General features: G+C 37.4%; 1 long non-coding RNA gene across 1 annotated transcript in view; it reads left to right on the top strand.

The window, feature by feature from the left end:
* Nucleotides 1–21,506, top strand: part of LOC309644298 — a 140,732-nt gene extending 119,226 nt beyond the window's left edge. The window contains exon 2 of the long non-coding RNA XR_014254361.1: nt 14,600–21,506. This is a non-coding gene — a long non-coding RNA (uncharacterized lncRNA). The remainder of the gene's footprint in view (nt 1–14,599) is intronic.
* Nucleotides 21,507–21,829: the final 323 nt, after the last annotated feature.

The raw sequence follows: 21,829 nt of genomic DNA, 5'->3' as shown, positions 1-21,829 counted from the left end.
ACTCCTATAGAAAACTGCACTCTTTCTGGCATGAAGAACCAATGACAGCCACTAGAAAGGGTGGGGGAAAATCCCAGAAGAAGAGCCAGAGAAGAAAAAGCTTGCTGATCCCTCATGTAGAGAGTCCCAGAAACAAACTTTGTGGATTGGTGACTTAGGATAAGATGGGCCACCCATATCCTCTGCCTATGGAGATTCCGGGAACCAAGACCCCCAACACAACTGAAGAGAAGATTCTCAGCAGTTTGGCAGGATGGGATCTAGAAAGTATAGTTATTTTGTTGTACACTAGGGTTTATGACTGAGACTCATAACCATTAAACATGTTAAGATGATAAAGAATCTGTGAAGTCCTGCTGTCAATAAACATATATATCTAATGTTTTCCAAAGCTTTAAAAAAAAACAAAAAAAACAAAAAGAAACCTAATTACTTGGGAAAATAAAATGGAAGTAGATTATGTGTGACAAATTTTATTGTTTTAATAATTTTTCTTTGGAGTGTCCTATTGCCCTTCTTATTTGCTGACCTATCATCAGATTGCTGTAATGAATAATTTATTGACTTTTTTCCCTCTGTTTTGATAAGAGAAGAAAGGTATCAAGTGCAGTAAGGAATTTAGACAGCAGTAATTCCAGGCAGTCATGCATGCTACCCTTTAACTACAGGCTCAGAGATTACATATGTGTGCGTGTGTGCGTGTGTGTGGACATGCATCTATGTGTGTCTATATGTATATGTCAATATGTGTATCCACATCCAGATCCATACTCATTGCAAAATTAGGCAAATTCAAAACAAGATGGACAAAGAGCAAAGTGATTAGTTTTGTCCTGCTGCTGCTTGTTACTAAAATCAAAACAGCATCACCTCTGTACTGAAATACTATAAGTAACTAATGAGAAATAATAGCTAATACATGTTGAGCATTTGCTAAGTGGCAGAAGCTGACCTAAGTACTTTTTATGCACTAATTTGCTCTTTATAACTATGCTGTAAGGTAGGTACTATTACTATTCTTTCATTTTTTTGAATAAAAAACTAAGGCACAAAGTTCACACAAATTTTTCAAAACTACAGGACAAATAATGGGTCGAGAAAAGATGTGAATCCAAGTAGTTTGTGCCAAGTCCTTTCTCTTAATCACTATTTTATGTTGCATCCTGGTTGGAAGCATAATTGAACGCTGAAATATTTTGGAGCAAGTGGTTAAGTTAATAAAATCTACTGTACTTTAAGTTTGCACCAAGAAATTTAACACAATTTTCTATGCTTTTGTGTTGTTAATGTATTAATTGTCTCATGCTTTAGTGTTAATCCCCACAAATAGTTTTCAAGCTCCTTGAGCACAGGTACAATCCCCTTTGTTGTACGTATTTGGAATGCCACCAAACAGGTAATATAATGCCACATATATAACAGGTTTTCAAGAAATGATCTATTATTTGATAAATAATTAATATGCTTGAAACTTGTCCTCACTTTATCTGATAAATTCTATTTCATTGTTCTCAGTGTTAGAAGATATATTATGCTTAGATTTTTCAGTTTTGTCACTGAAAGTATAAAATCTCTCTATAATATCTCTGCAAATGGATCATCTATTCTAGGCAGGAACTTGTCCGTTGACAAGGAAACATGGATTCCTGCTCAGATCTTATAGAAAGTATATTCAAAAGAAGGGTTCTCTTAGGTTGCTTGTTTACTTTCAGATCCATTCTCCACTGTTCCCTGCTCTATTCTGCTGCACTGCAGGGGCTGACCCTGCAACCACATTTCCTAGGCTCCCTCTTGCCCACTGGTTCTGGGTGAGGCTTCCTAAAATACGCAGACAGGAGACTGAAGAGTGGGAAGAAGAGAGCCTTGTAATCTGGGGTAATTTATCCTGAAAGTGGCCCTCATGGTGGTTATAACTGTCATCAGATCACCCTGGTTTCTAATATCTGCTAACATCTTTTTCCCTGTGTCCCAACTGACCCAGGAGTGCCTACCCATCTCCTGTTTGGTCTGTCTTTTCTATTACATGTGTAATGAATTCCCTGCACTAAATTCCTCTTGTTTAAAATACTTGTAGTGGTTTTATTTTCCTTACTGGACTCAGACTGATGTGAGATCATTATAGATACATAGTATTTTGTGACTCACCAAAGGTTTGTGTCATACAGATTTGGTTCTATTATCATCCCTGATGTTCTTTATTTTCTACTTGATTTAGTTATTTATGTAGCATCAGTAACAAAGTTTCATTCTTGTGTAATAGGTCATGTATATTTACAATCCAATGACCTCCTTCCTCCCTACTGCTTACATTCACTGGTTCACCAACAACCTCATGTTCTGAAAGAAAAAGTTACTATAAAAGATAAATAAGCTCATGTGAGTTATGTAGTTCCTGTTTTTTTTTAAACCACAGCTACGTTTTTGATGGAGAAAAAAAGACCCACAAGAAATAGAAGTTTTAAAGGCAATCACTTCTGTAAAAAATGTCCCTCAGAGGACATGCTTTATCTCCTTGCATTATTCTGTGATAGTCATCCACTTAAAAATAAAGGATGGCTTCTCAAGTGCCTGCCAACTAAAAGACAGTAAAGAGTGACTCCTTTACCTTTCAAAAGCAGTGACTGTAAGGACCACAGATTGTGCTGTCATCCACCAGAATGCCAAGAGAGAAACAACCATAGTAAGTTTTACATACTGTTGGCATTCCTTAATTACATTTCACATCTTGGTTCCTAGTGTGTAACCATAGAACCCACAAAATATTTCCTCTGATAAGTTCTGATACAGAATTATTGAAATGCAGAGGTTCTATTTCCCTAATTAAACGGAGAAAATGTAGTGTTATCCTCCCATGATTTTTTCATCTCTGACTCCCTTACTGCCTCTAGCAGTTTCCACATTAGTAGGTTCTGAAAGATAAGGGACTAAAAATGGTGCTAGAGGAAGATTCGTTGCTGAGTTGTTGTTTTCTTTCTTGGAAATAGTTAACAAGCCTTCATCCAATAGTCAGATATATTTTTTGAATATCTATTATATATATACACTATTCTAGGTATTGCAGGGTATACAAAATCAATATACAAAAATTCTCTACCCTTTAAGACTTCACAGTTTAGGGGAGATAAAGTTAACAAAATCAAAGTATGTACGTATGAGTGCATATATGTATATATATATATAAATAAAATTGTATAGTTTTAGTAGGTATAGTAAGAAAGAAAAACAATCATCTGAGCTTGAGCAACACCAATCAGCAAAGATTTCTTAAGGGTTTTCCTTTTTGCACCACACTAGTTTGACATTTGTTAAGTTTTAGAGAAAAAATATAGCATTTGAACCAGGCTGTGAAGAATGGATCTGTGGATCAGGTATGAAAGAGTAAGGGGTGAGCAAAGAACACTACAGGCAAGAGGTCTGGTACAAACAAGAAACAACTGAGTTTGGTGATGAAGTAAACTTGTAACTCGGTGTTGAGATATTCACACTTTCCCCAAAGTTTATTTTAAGTTCAATAAAGGTATTGCTGGAGCATAGAGAAGACAAATATAAAACATGTGTCTTTATGCTATAAACATTATCAATATCCTCTTGTTTGATAATTCTGTGAAAGATTGATTTCTTCTCCTTTTAATTTATACAACAATTTATTTATATCAATATGGACTCAGGTATATTTGTTTTCTACTTTGGGTTATAAGCCAATATTACGTTTTTGTTTCTTTGCTCAAATCATTCCAGATTTGACCACTGGAAGCTTTACAAGTTGGTTCCTGTATCCCTTGACACACACCCATCTTTTGTTTTTTGAATACTTCCTTACTTTCTGATACTACAAGAGTCCCACTATCATCTTGTGTTTTCCCTGCCCTTACCCTAGAATCAGGCATTGCCCCAAGAAGTCTTGGTTAATTTTATTGGAGAGTGGATTTGGGTGCTGGGTTCATTATTACTAATGAAACCCCTCAGGTTTCATTACCTACTCTCAGCAGACAGAATAGGTAATATATTTACGTATACTAACTCACATATCAATCTATATCTGTAATTGTCTCTGTATCTATCCTTATGTATACATATTAAGCAAAATTTAAGACCACACTGATGTGTCTGATTCTAATTCAGTAGCACAAGTTTTATTCTAGCCTTACTTTCTTGTTTATCTGTAACTTTCCTCTCCAAGAGTGAGAAACCTGACTCCTGCCATCTGCCATCCATTTACTTACTTGTTCACCCTCAGTATATGCATAGAGTGGTTTCAGAATTGTTCATCTGTACTTCTGTAAGAAACAACTTTACCAACTAGAGTACAGAGTTTATGTATAATTCCTTTTGTGTAGGGTCTTATAATATCCAGTCAAAACATCTTTTTCCAAAATTACTTAGGTCATCTCCTTCTGTTTGTTCTTATTTGCTTTGCAAATATTAAAGCTTACTCCTTTTACTGTACATTTCTATGGGATAAAGTCAGGTATCTGTCACTCCAGTACCAGAAAGAACAGTTTCTTCATCCTAAAAGTTATCTCCTGTGTGTCCCCTTTGTATTGACTTCACTTAAGTTAATTAATGATTATCAGAAAACATCCACTGAGTGACCAGATGGGAAAACTTCTTTAGCTTTCTAATGCCAATCTAAAATTTTACCCCCCAGCTCTCTATCATTTATTTAAAAAAAGATAAACTTCTTGGTATGATATGTAAGATTCTTTATGATCTGGTTTCTCACTCATTTATTCTCATCTGGTTTCTTCCTACTGAATGACTCATCTTCTTTGAGTAAGGAAGTTAGTCACTCTTTTCTTAGTATTCACACAGCACCAGAAACAAACTTTTATTCTAGCATTCCCCATACTGAATTGTAACCATTTATGTACATTTCTGTCTCCCTAACTTGAAATGAGTGTCTTCCTAGCTGATGCCTGATGCTATTCATCTCTGTGTCTCCAGCAATTTGAACAGCTCCAGGCACGTAGTAAGCCCTTGATCACTGTTGGCCAGGTGAAAAAGGGCGTGAGTGAAGTAGTGTGTTTGATGCTGGGGGTTGGCAAGGGGAAGTCAGAGGCAAAGGCAAAGGTGATGATTGGGTCCCTAGCTCCAAAAAGTATAAGGTCTCTGCTATGGACTGAACACTTATGTCCCCACTAAATTTATATGTTGAAGTCCTAATCCCCAGGATGGTGGTTTTTGCAGATGAGGCCTTTGGGAGTTAACTGGGTTTAGATGAGGTCATAAGGATGGAGCCCCCCCCCCCATGATGGGATTAGTGCCGTTATGAAAAGAACAAGAGCTCTCTCTCTGCCATGTGAGGATACAGCAAGAAGGCAGCCATCTGCAACTAGGAACAGTGCCCTCTCCAGACCTCAAATCTGTTAGCACCTTGATTTTGGACTTCCCAGCCTCCAGAACTGTAAGAAATGTATGTTTGCTTTTTAAATCATGGTATTTTGTTATAGTAGCCCAAACTGAGTAAGAGTCTCTGAAGATGCAAACTATCAATACAAGTCAGTAAAAGTTAATTAGGAAATGAATGACTCCATAGAACATTTTTAAAGTTCTGTTTTTGACCTTTAACCCTGTGAAAACAAGAAAAAGGGTAAGCAATGTATTAGTGGTTCCCACCTAATATTTTTTTCTATTAGCCCCTTAAAAAGAGATAGCATGTAGACTATATGAGGGTTTGATAATGGGCTTTTGTTAAAAATGTAGGAAAATCAAAAATGACTTTGTTCTAGGAAAGCTGACAAGGAAAGAAGAATGGTTTGATTCCCATGTTTATCAAATTCTGTTTCCCTGAATAAGATAAAGAAATTGAACCAAACACGAATCTTACTCAGAGTTATGAGGGAAGCAGACAATGAAAGGAAAAATCCCCAGCTTTGCTGTAACAACCTTACGGAGGTGAGTCAGTGAGAACGAAGTGCACTCACATAGCTGGGAGCTGGTGGAGAAAGCTGATCAGGTTCCAGCCTGTGGCTGCTGCAGCTAACCCAACGCTCGTCCATCTGCAATAACAGTCAAAGTCAGCTCTATTTTTCTGACTAGCTGCTTGCCCAACCCTTCTCCCTCTGTCCCAGCTATGGGATCTAGCCACATATATCTCAAGTGGGAAAATATCCAGAGACTATGCTTAATTCCATTCTGTGTTCACAAAGATCACAGCATTTCTGATCACAGCTTTTCAATGTGTAGAATGAGTGACCAAACCGGTCAATAAACATGCCTAAGTCATGTGGAATTGAAATAGGCCATTTGAATGTGGCCAACTTGGAGGTGCCGTCTGCATCAAAGGCACGCACAAGAAGTAAAAACGAATACTCAGAGGAGAGATCATTTTAGGATTGGATATTCAGGCAATTATTCTAAAGAACTGGTCAATTTTTAGCTGAGTCTTCAAGACTGAGTGTGATTTTAATGAGTGAAGAAAATTTTTTCTAGGAAAGAGAAACTGCATGGAGGTGAGATCGTGCAAATACATGTGGGTCAGTGACTACCCTAGTCTGAGTAGAATAGTAGGTTCGTAAAGCAGAACGAGGCATTCAAAGACTTAAAATATCATTTGAAAGCTGTAGAAAGCATAGAGATAAAAATATTACTTGCCAAACAAACCTACAGAGAACTAGTCTCTCCCAAAGGAAACACTCATATTTATTCTACTGTTGACTAAGTAACAGATGAGGAAAGTAGGTGAGGTACTTTCTGGAAGAGTTCCTCACTGCTGACCTCTAGTTTTGAATAGTTTGTCCTGATTATGTTTTGACTCCACTGACAGGGCGTCAGTGTTACAGATTCTGGATACTTTTTTTTTTTAGACTAACAAAAAGAAAGCTGCTCCAAAAGCAAGGTCAGAGGCCCTTCACTGACTAGGAAAAACGGAATCTCTTCCTTTTTTTCTCAGTCTCTTCTCAAACACTTTTGCTGATTGACAATATGTAAGATGTTCATGCATTCATGAATGTTTACCTCGAAATTGCAGTCTCCTGCAACTCTATGGTTTCCAAGAAAATTATATTATTTCTAACAACTTAGGCAAATGATTCAATTGTTCTTCCATATGACAGCTTCACTCAGTTTTCATTTTATGAGGCAATAAATGTTTCCTACTAGCTGGTTTTACTCAGCACATTTAGATGAACTATTTATTACTAAGCATATAATATACGGTAGAAATAAGAAAAACACATTTATTCCAAGATGTAACAAGAAAATGGTTTTTAAAAACTCACTGTGGCATTTACCTCCTAATAACCACCTCTTTAAATTATTTTCCAGTTCCTCGTGTGTGGGAGGATTATGTGTGTTGTGTATCAAGGTGCATGTGTGTGTTGTGGGTTGTGTATTAAAATCCTGGTAAATATAATTATGAATGCATCAAAAGCAATTAAGCTACTTGATTCTGATTAGCTATATTGTCAAACTGTATTAACAGTTGACAGTATGGGGGAAAAATCCTCTGACTACTCAAGATTTAATTTACTGTACATTATTCTATTCTCTGAAGCTGACAAATCATTTTGAATAAAGCATTATATTTCTTTATATAAAACTCTATTCTTTTCTTGATACACAATGAGTTTCAACTAACATTGTGTACAATGACTAAGGCTGGCAGGTACACATGTATCTAGTTTCATAATTATTCTCATTATTATTTGCGTAAACACAAAGCATAGCCACCTAGAGTCAGGCTTGCCCAGGATCCCAGTACCTTAGCATCATTCACAGACCTGTTTCCATCTTTGTAGCTCTCTGATTTCCTTTAGGCCATAATAACACCTGTCCTTGGTCCACGCAATTGTGCAGCCAGCAGGTGGAAGACCACTTAGCACAGTGCCTGGATCAAAATAGGCACTCGATGCCTCTCTATATAGGGCTAAGGTGGGGACCCAGAGGGTGAACAGACTCTCACCTAGAATTAAAACTCAAAGTTGGTGTCTCAGTGTCGCCAGTGCCAGCTTGCCAGCTCTCGAGGCCCTGCAGTTAGCTTCCGGACTGCCTGACCATGACCAGCTTTCTGGCCACACCCACTCCCTGACTACCCTGCTCCTGGACTACACTTGCTCTCTGACTACATACTGCTTCCTGATCACACTCTGCTTCATGACTATACTTGGCTCCCTAACGATGATCTATTTTTGAGACACCCTACTCCCTGTCTACACTCTGCTTTTTGCTTATACGCTGTCTCACGACTACACTCAGCTAGGTGATCCCATACCGCTCCCTGCTACACACCCTGCTACCAAAATAAATTCTATTCCCTGACAGCATCCTATAACCTGCCTATACCCTACTCCTTCACTCTCCCCTAGTCCCAACTACACTCTGCTACTTGGCCACCCCCTACTTCCGGACAGCACTGAACTGGGTGACTACACTGTGCTCAGTGATTGCACTCAGCTCCCTACCATATTGTGCTCTCTTCCTACACCCTGCTCTCTGCTGACACCCTTCTCCCTGCTAGCACTCTGCTTTTTGACTGCACTCGGCCCCTCAACTGCACTGTTCTGTGACTACATTCTGCCACCTGACGGAGTACACCCTGCTCCCTGAGGACACTCTCTGCTCGATGGCTATATTCAATTTCTTAACTAGCCCCTGCTCTGTGGCTGCAGCCTGCCGCCTGACTACCCACACTCCCTGACTGCGCTCACACCCTGCTCAGCTCCCTGACCACTCCTGGTCCCTGACTGCCCGCTGCGCCGTGAACACACCCTGCTCCCTCGCTACACTCTGCTCAGCAATCACACTGTTTCCTTAGTCCACTCTGCTCCCTCACTGTGTCAACAACAGCCCCACTGCCTTGTTTCTTTCCACTTAGGCCTGTCTTGTTGGCAACTCTTGGCTAACCTGACTCTCAAAACTGTCATTCTGTAACACACGTAATATCTGTTTAGTTCTGATCTTATCTAGTGTAGTGGTGGGTGGGTAGTAAATAGTCTAGGCTTTGTGGGCCATGAAGTCTCTTTGGTGACCACTCGACTCTGGAGTTACTGTGCAAAAGCAGCCACAGACAATATGAAAACAAATATTTGTGGCCGTGTCCCAATAAAACTCTTTTTATAAAATCAGGCAGTGGGCAGGATTTGGTCCATGGACCTTAGATTGTCAACCCCTGGCCTAGAGTATTTTTTAATCTCTGGTAGGAGACTTAGTACATTTTTACCATTATTTTTACCATTTTAACTGAAAATGAACACTTTCTTATATTCTGCTTAAAAGGGTGAAGGGAAAGGCAGGTCGATAATTTATATAGATTCAAGAAAAAACAAATGGGGCCTTAAAATTGTCTAATAAGAGCCTTATTTTTCAAGTAAGGAAAATTAAACTATAGTTATTTTTCTACTCTATTCTTTTGTTTCCTAAAATAAACTCAGCTTCATGTTGGAAGAACTATTTTTTTTCCGACTCACTAAAAGAAAACCCCTGAAACATCTAACAGTCTATGAATGAGAGCTCACTTGCAAGTAACTGACGACCACATGTATAAGGTCATTTAAAGCCTCTAGAAAGGCAGCAGTGGTGTCACAGTACCTTTCCCCTCTCTTAACAATACTTGTAATTCCACTGTTAATTATATTCCTGCAAGAATGTTTTAGACTCCCAAGGGAAACATTAAAACACAAGTTACCTAACTCTTAAAGTGAATATTTCACATCCTCTATGAAAATAAGGTTTTGATAAATGAAACAAGAAGAGAATATATGAACACTTGGTGTTGAGGTACTTGTGGACAAATTTTATGCTTCTGATCAGGGGCTCACGTCAAGAGCAACTTTTGAACCAAGTATTCAATTTAAAGCCAGTCACATTATTTCCTAGCTATGAAATCTTGAGCAATTTATTCACTTCTCTAAGCCTCAATTTTTGTAGCTCTAAAATGGAATAGTAATAGAGTAATAAATGGGACTGGATACACAGTAAGTCCTTAACAAATTTAAGCTACTGTGATTACAACTATCTAGGTCCTTTGGGCTGTCAGCAACTCTCACACAAAGGTTATATATAAATGTGGCATTTGTATAACTCCTGGCATTTTCTGGACAGTTTATAGTTTTAAAGTTTTCTACTAAATTGGTTGAAATGTAATCACTATAGAACCCTGGGAGCAGATAGTATTCGTCCTGATATATACATAAGGAAATTGAACCTGAGTAAATGTAAATGGTTTTCACTAGTTCATTCAATTTTTTAGTAGTGGAATCATGTATTCTTCTCGAGAGATATAAGTATCTCAGAGAAAATCAGTTACCTAAATCACACCTAGTGGCTTTGTGGGGAAGTACCTCTCTCAAAATGCTAGACTTGGGCCAAGGGCAAATCAACTTTAGTTGTTTCTGATGTGTCCTGGAAAATTTGGGCTTTTTTCTGAGAGGGTCAGCCTGGCACAGAGAAATTCTCAGTTTCCAAAAATACTATTTGTAGTCACTCTTTGATGCTTGAAGGAACTTCACATGAGGAAAACCCCTTTATTCGACAATTTGAAATATGGCTTAAAATAGATTTTGGCAGATGGCACTGTGTGGTTCCACTCCTACTTACATCTCCACCTTCATGTTGAGCTTCTTCTCTTTTGTCCTCCCCATCCATCTAAGCTGGACGGCTCTCTGTTCCTCAAACTCTCTTACTCCTAAGTCTTCCAACTGCATTTCTGTACAGTTGAAAACAAACCATTATTCCCTTGCAATTGCCATTAACGCTTTATATTTCAGCATACATATCATTTCCTTAAGAAAGCATTCCATATGCCCTCAGACTAAAGTTAAGGTATCATAATTATTTAAATTATTATATTTATATTACATATTATAATTATTTAAATGTAAGTCTGAAAATATTTCCTTTATGTCTCCCTTCCTCAATAAAAGATAAGCCCCACAGAGGCAGGAATCATGTCTCTTTTGCTCACTGCTCATTCCTCAGTATCTGTCACATACTCTGCACTCAATTAATATTTGATTGACTGAGTTGCATTCCTATTCAGGGGCAAGTAACCAATATCACATCCTCTTCCTGAGAAAATCATGATAAGGGAGTGCACTGAGAGAGCACAATGGTGTTATAAACCTGACTGAGGTTGGGGTAAGAGGACATAGCATAGAAAGAGGCTGTTTCAGAGACTAAAGAGAAACATAACCCATTCACTAATTTACTTTCGCTTCCATCCTAACTAGAAGACAACAAATTCTCCTTTTTTTCTACACAGTACACTTCTGTGGACTAGGAATAAGAACATGATTGTCAGATATCAATTCAGATGGCTGCATGGTGGTTACCACCCATGGGAAGCATTGGAAAAGAATAAAAGATCACATTCCTGAGAAGGTCAAGGTGAAGTCTCATATTCAAAGAATCATAGAGAAATTGTCCTGGCTACAGGGTTCCTGAGCACAGTGGCGTGAGTTGCGCATTTCACACAACTCATGAGGGGACATAATTCACATGTATTTGCAGCTACCTTCTATCTAAGTGGGCTTTTAGATATCCTTTTGCTTTAATTATTCCAAGGAGGACAGCATGTAGGTCCCAGTGGCTAAGACCACTAAGATGAGGAATTGATGCATTAATTAATATTTTATCAGGTCACGTTCAACAGAGCCCTAACTTTACCAAATAAAGAATTCATTTATCACCTAACAAGATGTATGCAATTTGGGACTGGAGCAGCTTGTTTAGAAAATCATCAAGGACTGAGACTCTTTTTATGTTCCTGCTTTATCACCTCTGCTTATAAGATAGGTTGGGACCTGGAGGATTTGAGCTGGGCATATCTCTTCTTAAACAACATTGAAGTGTCTTAGTAAAGGAAGAACAGGGATAGTAGATGTTGGGTAGGCAAATAATAATGTCTGGCATTCTTAGTGTTACATCTGAATGTAGGACTGCTGCTCCTGCTTTCTGGTAGGAGACGAGGTTTGAACACTGAGTCTGAGCCAAGTATGCTCTGGATCTATTTCCTAACCTGGTTAATCATAAGTATGGGTCTGTCTAACCAGCGTGCAACTGCAAAACATTGATTTTTAAAGTATTAAAGAATGGACAGAGGTGAAAGGAAAGAGGACAAAAAGCATCTCTTTTTGAATGAGATGCTTGAAAGGGATCGTAAAATAAAGAGGCTTAAAGAATAAGTAGAATAAAGAGAATAATACCATTTAATTTTCAAAATAGTAAAAGCACTGTCTAGGTGTGGGTGGATAAGAAGGAGCACGCATTTAGGTGTTGGCCCAGTAATTATTATACATAATATTAGACTACTTTATTTCAACAGAACCTGCAGGGACTAGATTCACTGAATAACAACATCTAATTATATCAACAAGGATATCACTATATTCTGCAGAATGGGACAGTTTCATGCAAGAATTTTGGGGCCATACTTGGGATTAGCAGTCCCTTTAAGAGGTACATGTACATTCTTTTTCATAAGAGATATAAGAGCTGCTAAGGTACCCAAAGGGAATAAATTTAGAGTTTTCTATTTTATTTAAATGACTCAATCATTCAGATTTCCCAGGGAGAAAAATGTCTCCAGCATAAATGACGAGGTAAGCTCTTTCATACATAATAACTGTTTCAACTAACCAGATCTTCTCTAATACATTGCCTCTTTTGAATTAAATTATTCCCATTAAATAATTACGTACTTTTGGGTGCTTCACGTTGCAACTAGAAAATCCAAATTAAAAGAACTTAACTTAGAAACATAACTATCTACATAGCTCTCTTTAGTGTCTTTCTTCAGGTTATTTTATCCTTTATTTCTACATTTTCTTTATCATACTCCCTAAGAAGAGCAGTAGCAAGAACTTGGGACCTAGTGTGGACTAGAGACAATTTTCTTATCTGCCGCTCAGAGATAAAGAGGTATCTCCACTGGTTTGAAGGAATGATTAGAGAAGTAAAATGTATGTATCATATCTAGTAGAGACTGGCACATAGTAGGTGCTCAGTAAAAGTTAATTTCTCAATCCCACCTCTCTTCTTTCCCTCCACCTCCACCTCTTTCTTTTTCTTGTGGATGCGAAGTGTCAAGCCATTCCTCTTAGTTTTGTAGACTATCTCTTCTCTCTTGACTGTCTCTTTGCCTTTTTTTCACCCAGTTGCACCTTGAACACTATTGTTAAATTCAACCTTGACCTGAGGGTTGAATTTGAGAAAGTGATTAAGACTCAAGAATTACCTCCCTTGATAACATGGGAATTAAAACTCTCACAAACGTTAGGCTCCCAGGAATGCATTAAAACCAGTCCAGCGGGAAATGACTTGCTGGCAGTCAGTCCAAGGATCCTCAGGAGGATCTTGTTTCCCATGCTTATGCTGGCCGGGTCAATGCTACCCACATTCAGGTGCAAACATAAAGAGAGTCATTTTCTGCATGGGGCAATGTCTGTGGCTGTTCTAAATGGGGAATGTGAAGTTGCCATTCCCAGTGAGATGGGGAATTTTTAGTGTTAGAATTATCTAACATTGCCTCAGCTAGGCTTACAGGGTTTAAAGCAGAGCTATATAATTCATTTGATCTCAGCGGGACAAGCTCATTGGAAATATAACATCTGTTTACCTAATGTTTGTCACCTCATGTAAGTCTCATTGCCTGACTGCTTGAAGTAAGGCTTAAAACTTTCAAGCAAGTAAACCCAAAAGTGATCATGGACACAAACATCATGCTAGAATTATATCTATATCTTTCACTATACTAAAAAATTCTCATTATCTGACAGGATCCATTGCCTCATTATTTAACCTCTTTCCTCTTAACCAGGTAAAACAATTTTCTTTGTATACATCTACTTATTCAAGCAGTAAACAAATATCAAGTATCTTTGATGTTTCAGGTTCTATGATAGACAATAGCATAAAAGTGGTGAGGAAAATAAACACATTCCCTTGCCTGTCAAAAAATATAGATACTAAGCAAATAGTGACAAAGCGGTCACCACTGTTTTGTCTGTTCAGCATACTTCTAGAATGAGACCTTGTCACACATATATGTTTTTTCTGGTAATAGGCACCACCCCCTAGAGGAGTGGCCATGTCTCTCTGACTGGTCCCATCACATTACTCTATATTTCTTTAACCACAGAGACTGGTCCAGAGCTGGGTATGTGACTCAAACTGGCTCAGAAGGATCCTTCCTCTGGATTTTTCTAACTATAAACAATGAGGAAGAGCCCAGAAACTTTTGGCTGCCACGATGCCCACCAGATGAAGAAGGTTCATCTGAAGTAGGAGAGGATAAAGCCAAGCACAGACAAACTGAGTATAAATGGGAGAATAATGAAATCCTACCAGTTTTATCCTTGTTTCCAGAACCCAAAGTCCCTGGAGGTCACCTGGTTTCTATATTTCATCTCTTTAGATTCTGGGAAATGCCCAGATATTGTGCAATAGTCACACCATGTAATCCCATTTTAGTTATATTTCTGTCACGTGTAATTAAAAACATTCTTACCAATGAAAAAATATAAATCCATGTATATTAAAGGTGGTACCTGCCTTAAAGGAAATATTTGGACCAGGAAAGCATAAAACAGAGGGGAGTCATCTCATCTAAGAAGGCAGGGACAACTACCCTGAGGAAAAACTTTTAAGCTAAAATCTGAAGGATGGGGGCTTCCCTGGTGGCGCAGTGGTTGAGAATCTGCCTGCCAATGTAGGGGACACAGGTTCGAGCCCTGGTCTGGGAAGATCCCACATGTCGCGGAGCAACTGGGCCCGTGAGCCACAACTACTGAGCCTGCGCGTCTGGAGCCTGTGCTCCGCAACAAGAGAGGCCGCGATAGTGAGAGGCCCGCGCATCGCGATGAAGAGTGGCCCCCGCTCGCCGCAACTAGAGAAAGCCCTCACACAGAAACGAAGACCCAACACAGCCAAAAATAAACAATAAATAAATAAATAAAAATAAAATAAAAAGAAAAAAGAAATAAGAGGAATGAACATAAAAAAAAAAAAAATCTGAAGGATGAGTCTGTGTTACCTAGCAAAGGAGGGAGAAGGAAACAGCAAGTGCCAGGGCCTGGCGGCATCATGTTTGAGCTCCTGAGTGAAGGCCAGAGTTGCTCAGAGCTCACCTGCAGACCCAAATGGTCAAGGGTCAAAGCACAGAGAGAGTCTTATGGGACATGTTTTTTTCCTGCCCAGGGTTATAAACAAACACTTCCTCACATGTATATCACAAATTTAATTTGTGGACAATTTTGACCAGCTGGCATTGTATTATAAACTGTGTGATAACCAGAACTATATCTTCATAATCATTAGTAATACCCACTCTCCTACATAGCTTATGGGGAAGCTAAGTGATCCTATGACTATGAAATAAATACGGGCAAAATGAAATATGAGTGAAAAAAAAATATTGCCTAATGGACTTTTGTTCTGTATACACAACCATAAGAGCTGAGAAGAAAGTCTGTGCCCCACAAAATTTCATTAGGATAGGAGATTCTACCAGTTAGAAAAATGGGTGATTACCTTGCTGGAATTTAGTTTGCAAATACAAATATTTAACTAGTATCTAGGGCATTCCTGAAGAGATTGATAGATAAAAAATCCAGAAAAATAAAGTATTCTTTTTAAGATTTGGAAGAAAGATGAGAGAGCAAAGGGGGAAATAAAGTAGTGGGTATTCCTGCTTAAAATACTTACATATCTTTTCAACACATATAGATTTTTTCTCTTTAAATTCTATGGGCCTCCCCATGTCCTCAAGTCCATTCTCTATGTCTGCGTCTTTATTCCTGTCCTGCCCCTAGGTTCACCAGAGCCATTTTTGTCTTTTTTAGATTCCATATATATGTGTTAGCATACGGTATTTGTTTTTCTCTTTCTGACTTACTTCACTCTGTATGACACTCTAGGTCCATCCACCTCACTACAAATAACTCAATTTTTTTCTTTTTATGGCTGAGTAATATTCCATTGTATATATGTGCCACATTTTCTTTATCCATCTGTTTGTCACGGGGAGGGGGAAGGGTAAGCTGGGACGAAGTGAGAGAGTAGCATTGACATATATACAGTACCAAATATAAAATAGATAGCTAGTGGGAAGCAGATGCATAGCACAAGGAGATCAGCTCGGTGCTTTGTGACCACCTAGAGGGGTGGGATAGGGAGGGTGGGAGGGAGACACAAAAGGGAGGGGATATGGGGATATATGTATACATACAGCTGAGTCACTTTGTTATATAGCAGAAACTAACACAACATTGTAAAGCCATTATACTCCAATAAAGATGTTAAAAAAAAAAAAAAATCTATGGGCCTATGGCCATAGTCATGCACCAGAGGGAACAGACATTAGTGGTGATTTAATGGGAATAGATATATCTAGAAGGAAAAATAAACATTAACCAGCAGCATTATGTAAAAATATAAGAAAAAATCATAAACCCGTGCCCACTTATTATATTTTATTGCCTAGGAAAAGACATTGCGTATAAAAACATGGCTTCACATAAAGACAACAGTCATTTAAAAAATAATTTACCAGTAATTTGCAGAAAAAAGATTTAAAAAAAAATTATAGCAATGTTATTTTATTAGAAGGTGTAGTGATGTGCGTCATGTTAAGGTACAGGAAATCTCACTCATTCTGGCTCAGCCTGTTTCCATCAGTGGGAAATGACTGACTAGCTCAGGCTCAAGACTAGCTGTGTGTTAAATTAAGGAACCCCTTCAATTATCACTGTTATCCATATTCCTAACACAGCTTATTAACTGCATATTTCTAGGTTCACTGTCTATATTTAGTATTGTAATCTTCTTTATTAAACATTTCTTTTACTAAAGTAAATGAACGTGTCACTAAACAATAGTTGTTAGAATTGTTCCAGTCCATTCTCCTCAATTATTTATGAAGTGATTTTTTAAAGTCACGTAAGGGATGGAAGAAGAATCAAGGAAGCTTAGGTTTGGTTGGGGCAAAAAAAAGGAAACAAAAAAACGGAGCAAAACCTGCTGCTTAAATGGAGGTGGCTTGCTTCCTTTGAAGTCCTTGTGAATATTGCTTAATATCGCTAACTGAGAACTCTCATTAGCATTAGAAAGCTTTAATTAAATGTTTAGTCCCTTGTGCTGGTTACCACACCACTTTCAAATTTTGTAGGTCGAGCCCTCTGCGTTACTTGTAGCTGAAGATGCCTAGTCTTCTGCTTGATCTACAAGCCCTTAATCCTCTGGCCCCTGTCTGCTTCGCCAGTCTCATCCTTACCAACCTCTTCGCTGATCATTCTCACCCCGTGTCTAATTACTTTCAGATTCCCAAACAGCTCAAGCCTCTTTTACTCTCAGGGCTTCCAGAACACTGCTATGGGCTTAGGACACCTTCTTCCCTCTCTTCTTCTCTTTCACTTACCCCTGTTCTCTTTTACAAACTCACAACAAACACAGTCTTTTTCAGGAAGCCATTTCTGATATCGCTAGGTTGGGTTAGGTGTTGCTCCAGTATATAATCTCCCGGCATTGTGTGCTTAATTCTAACATAGTCCTTTGCACTGCAATTGAACATTTATTGTGTTCTAGTGCCTGGTGCAGTTCATATAATAAACGTCCACTAAGTATTCAATGAATAAATAGGTTAAAAAATAAATCACAAGTGAAAAAACTATGAACCAGAAAATCAAGGAGTCACTCATTCCTTAATAAACCTGCAAAAATAGTTTAATACCCTAAATAACTCTGATATCTTCGAAACTTCCCGTCTAGTTATTTCTAAACCAATTATTTGTACTTCTGTTTATTATATTGGTACCTTTTAAAAGCCCTCTCTTTCATAAATCTTTTGAGCATAATTAAATTGACACCAACTTATATTTAACTCATCTGTATATCTGACTTGCAAAAATAATATTCATTTAACACTCATTTTTCTCCAAAATATGCAGTCTTAAAATGGCACTGTACCCATAGCTGATAACTGTCTTCATTATGCTAATCTAGACCAACTGAACGAACAATTCCTTTTGAAAAATGGCCGGTGGCCTCATAACTTCTCAATTAATTGTCTATGGTATATATTATTCACAGTAGATTCTACTTAGAATTATAGAATTTTGGTTTGGGGGAACCTTAGCAGTCAGCTAGTCTGGGTAGAATTTATAGTTCAAGCCCATCTAGTTATCTGCTTCAACTCTCAAGACTGTTTACAGCTTTACAATTTCATAGCACAGTTTGGTTCAGTGTCAAGGATGTGGACAAAACATGTAAGACTACACAGGCATGGGAGAAATCCATGACTCTGTGCTTCTCCCTCCAGGCTGACTTCATTTAAATTGTTCCAGAGAAGCAGGTGCTGACTCTACTTCCCTGTTCTGCTCAACATTCAATAGCTGAAATACTCGATTTGATAGGAAAATATTAAATTTCTACTTCTTGCTATGGTCTACCTTTAATAAATTAGGTTTTGGTAGTAGTTGTTCAACCATTTTTTCACTGTTTTTCCCATGATGCTTTTGTTTTTGTTTTTTAGCTCTCTGATTGCTATTTGCTAACTGAATTGAAGAAGTTAGTAAAATGAAACCAGTTTTACTTTAGCAAAACTAAATACCAGTTTTAATTTCTGTACAAGTTTAAAGAAATGATTATTCAAAAATAATTATAATTATAAAGTTAATTAAAAGTAAATAAGTGTTACTTTCCCCTCCTGATTTTACTGTAAATCTTTGAGTCAATTTAAGAGTTACTTTTTCACTTAGAAAGATGCAAGTCTTTGCTAAGGTACTTTTAGGGGTCAAGACTTGTGAAATGCAATGAAGCATGCACTTGTAAATAGTTCAAAAAAGATACTATAAAACTTTGATAAATCAAGTGGCACACCAATAATGCACTGGGATATTATAATAAATACGGTAAAGTCCACTTTTCTCCTAACTGGCTTAACTGGAAATAGAAAATGGACATTGAAATTATGGAGCCTTGTTATTTACTAACTTTGAGACTGTGGAAAGTTACTCAAACTATTAGTTTTCTTGTCTATAAAATGGAGAAAATAATACCTTGTAGGTTGGCTATGAGTATTAATTGTAATATATGAAGCCCTTCAACAGTGCTTACCATATACTAGGCTTCAATACGTGGTGGCTATTTTTATTACAGGCATCTTAATGTAGTATTCGTTAAGTGTGTATTACTAGGTCCCCTGCATTATAATTACCAAGTGTTCTTTAAAAAAAATTTTTCCTGAGTTACAACCAAAGACCCAAAATTAGAATGTTAGGAAGTTAGACCTAGGACTTTGACTTTTTAAGAAATATCATTGAAAAATTATTTTTATTTATCCTATTAACTGAGCATTGCTCTATGGAATGAAACAACTCAGTTTCAATAAGATGAATAGAGTGTATGTGATCACAAAGTGATTGTGGCATCTGAACTTTCTACTTATTCTTATGAGATTATGCCTACCATTTTTATAGCCTCACAATGTTCTGGTTAACATGATCATCTGCATGCTCCGGGATCCATAGTGTAGACTAACCTTTTCTGTGCTGATAAATTGTACCACAGGCACTTAGTAAATCATATTCTAATGAACTATTTTAAAAAATTATTATATGATGGTTGTAATATATTAACCTATATGACGCTAGAGTTAACTTCAAAAGAAAGAAAGAAAAAAGCTTTGCTGGTGCTTTGGATTGAAATTTAACTGTTTTCAAGATGTACCTTTGACCTATATACTCTGTACAACTGACCCAAGTACTGTAACTAAAGTATAAACTCCTCAGTGTAATGTCTGCTAAATACTTTAGACTGCTCTTTTCTGGGGCCCAGGAGGCATCATTTTAACAGAGGTGTCATTTGGAACAGCTAATATCTATCTATCTTGTGGCAGTAGAAGTCTTTGTCACCTCATTGGGTGGGAGAAACTCAGTTGTGAGAATTGAACAGAATTATCCAACATTTTACAGATTCTTTCATAAGGAAATCTAGAAAGCAAATATACATTAGCACATCTACCCTGACCCTGGGAAAAAACAGTTAACATAAATGAAATTGTAAGCATTGATTAATCATTCCTTTTGGAATCATTCCTTTTGGTTTTAATAGCCAATAAGATGTCTGCCATCACCCAATTTAATATGGGGCTCCTCCCATGCTGGTTCTACTATTATTATTATTACTTTTCATATCTGTGATTGTTTGCATCAGCTAACTTCAGCTTCCACTGACTGAGACCTCAGAGGCAACTGCATCTGAAGGTGTTCAGCTGAATGTACAAGTAGCCTGTTTCAGAAAACTGCAGTGTACAGATTATATGTTAATACAAAGAAATCTGGATGTTTCCCTCCTAATGCCCACCAGACCTTAAAGGTCAGCAGGGAGTTCAGGAAGTTTCTAACACCATTCCTTTCTCTCCAATTAACTTTGGTTTTAAAGTATCCAAGGTGATATAGAGTATTAATTTTAAAGTGCTCTAAATGAAATGGGGTTTTACGAGGCCAAAACAAAGATCAAATTCATTTCAACCTATTTCCAGCCAAGGAGGATGATACAAGAGGTTAAGTGGCCCAGGTTTTGGTCATACCAGGATACTACCAATGGTTTTTGAACAGAAATGTTTTGATCTGAAAGTGATCTCTGAGATTACCTCAATTAAAGTGACCTTTTGCTAAACATTTATATGTAACACTCCTCATTTTTCAGATAAGTAAAAGTTGAAATCCAGAGACAATGAATTATTTGCCTAAAATTCTATAATTAGAACCCCACAGTCCAGATTCTTATCTAGTACTCCTTCTAAACCATGCATTTACCTTAGTAAGACTTATCTAAGAGATGGAAGTTGTACCTTTGCAAGTTGCCTCCACACTACAGAATATCAGAGAAAACCCCCTGAATTTTTCTCCCATTTTCTCCAGGCGTTGCACAAATTTATTATTGGATTTCAATGATCTATTAGAAAACACTATGAGTGAGATTCCCTGGTACCTCCTCAAGGCTGAAAAAGACCTGTAATTTTCCTGGAACTTTTCTGGACCCAACACTCACTCTTGTTGTTGTGAGATTTAGGAGTTAATAGGTGTATGTTTTATACTATCATCTTGTTGAAAGAGGCATAATAAATTAAATTAATTAATTAATTACAAATAATATGTTTAATATAATTAAAACAAAAGATTTAACCTGGTTAAACCATAGGTTCCAAATGAGACTTCAAAAATAATTTTGTTGTGGAATAAAAATGTATTACACAGTTTGAGGGCTGTTTGTTTGCCTCAACATATTTTGCACAAGAAGCCTGAGAATTCTTATTATATTTCCTTCCTAGGATAACACACTGTAATCAGAAAATACATTTTAAAATGCAAGTCAAAAATATATGGACATCACTAATTTGCATACACATATGAATTAGCACAATATTAGCTAAGAGAAAAATCTTGGGTAAAGTGACCGCAGGGGTTGAAGTTCAGAAAAGATGTGACAGAAAAAAAAAAAAAAAAAGGAAAGAAAAAAGAAAAAGAGTCTGGAACAGTGTAAATGTTAAAGGAAATCTCTGTGCCCCTTATTAGGGACTCCTAACCATTTTGAAGATCATGAGCGAGAGAAAGAAGGCAAAGAGGTTTGTCAAGCAAAGGGGAAGGTACTTCTTTACTTTCACAGCTTTCTTTAGAGTCAACCATAAATGGCACTCGTGGAACTAGGATCAGGATTCTATAATAAAATTGTTCGGGGAACTAAAATGGCAAGCGTATGTCTTGTCATGATATTCAATCAAATCAAGTCATTAATGGCATTTATACTTGTTTATCCAAAAAGAAGAAGAAACTCTGCATTCCATATTCCCATGAAGGTCTGTTTTTCTCTTCTGTTTCCAGAGTTGATGATA

This window comes from Balaenoptera physalus (genome assembly GCF_965194825.1).
Source record: "Balaenoptera physalus genome assembly, chromosome: 15".
Taxonomy (NCBI): domain Eukaryota; kingdom Metazoa; phylum Chordata; class Mammalia; order Artiodactyla; family Balaenopteridae; genus Balaenoptera; species Balaenoptera physalus.
The sequence above is the reverse complement of the archived record's forward strand: the minus strand, read 5'-3'. Positions and strand labels throughout refer to the sequence as shown.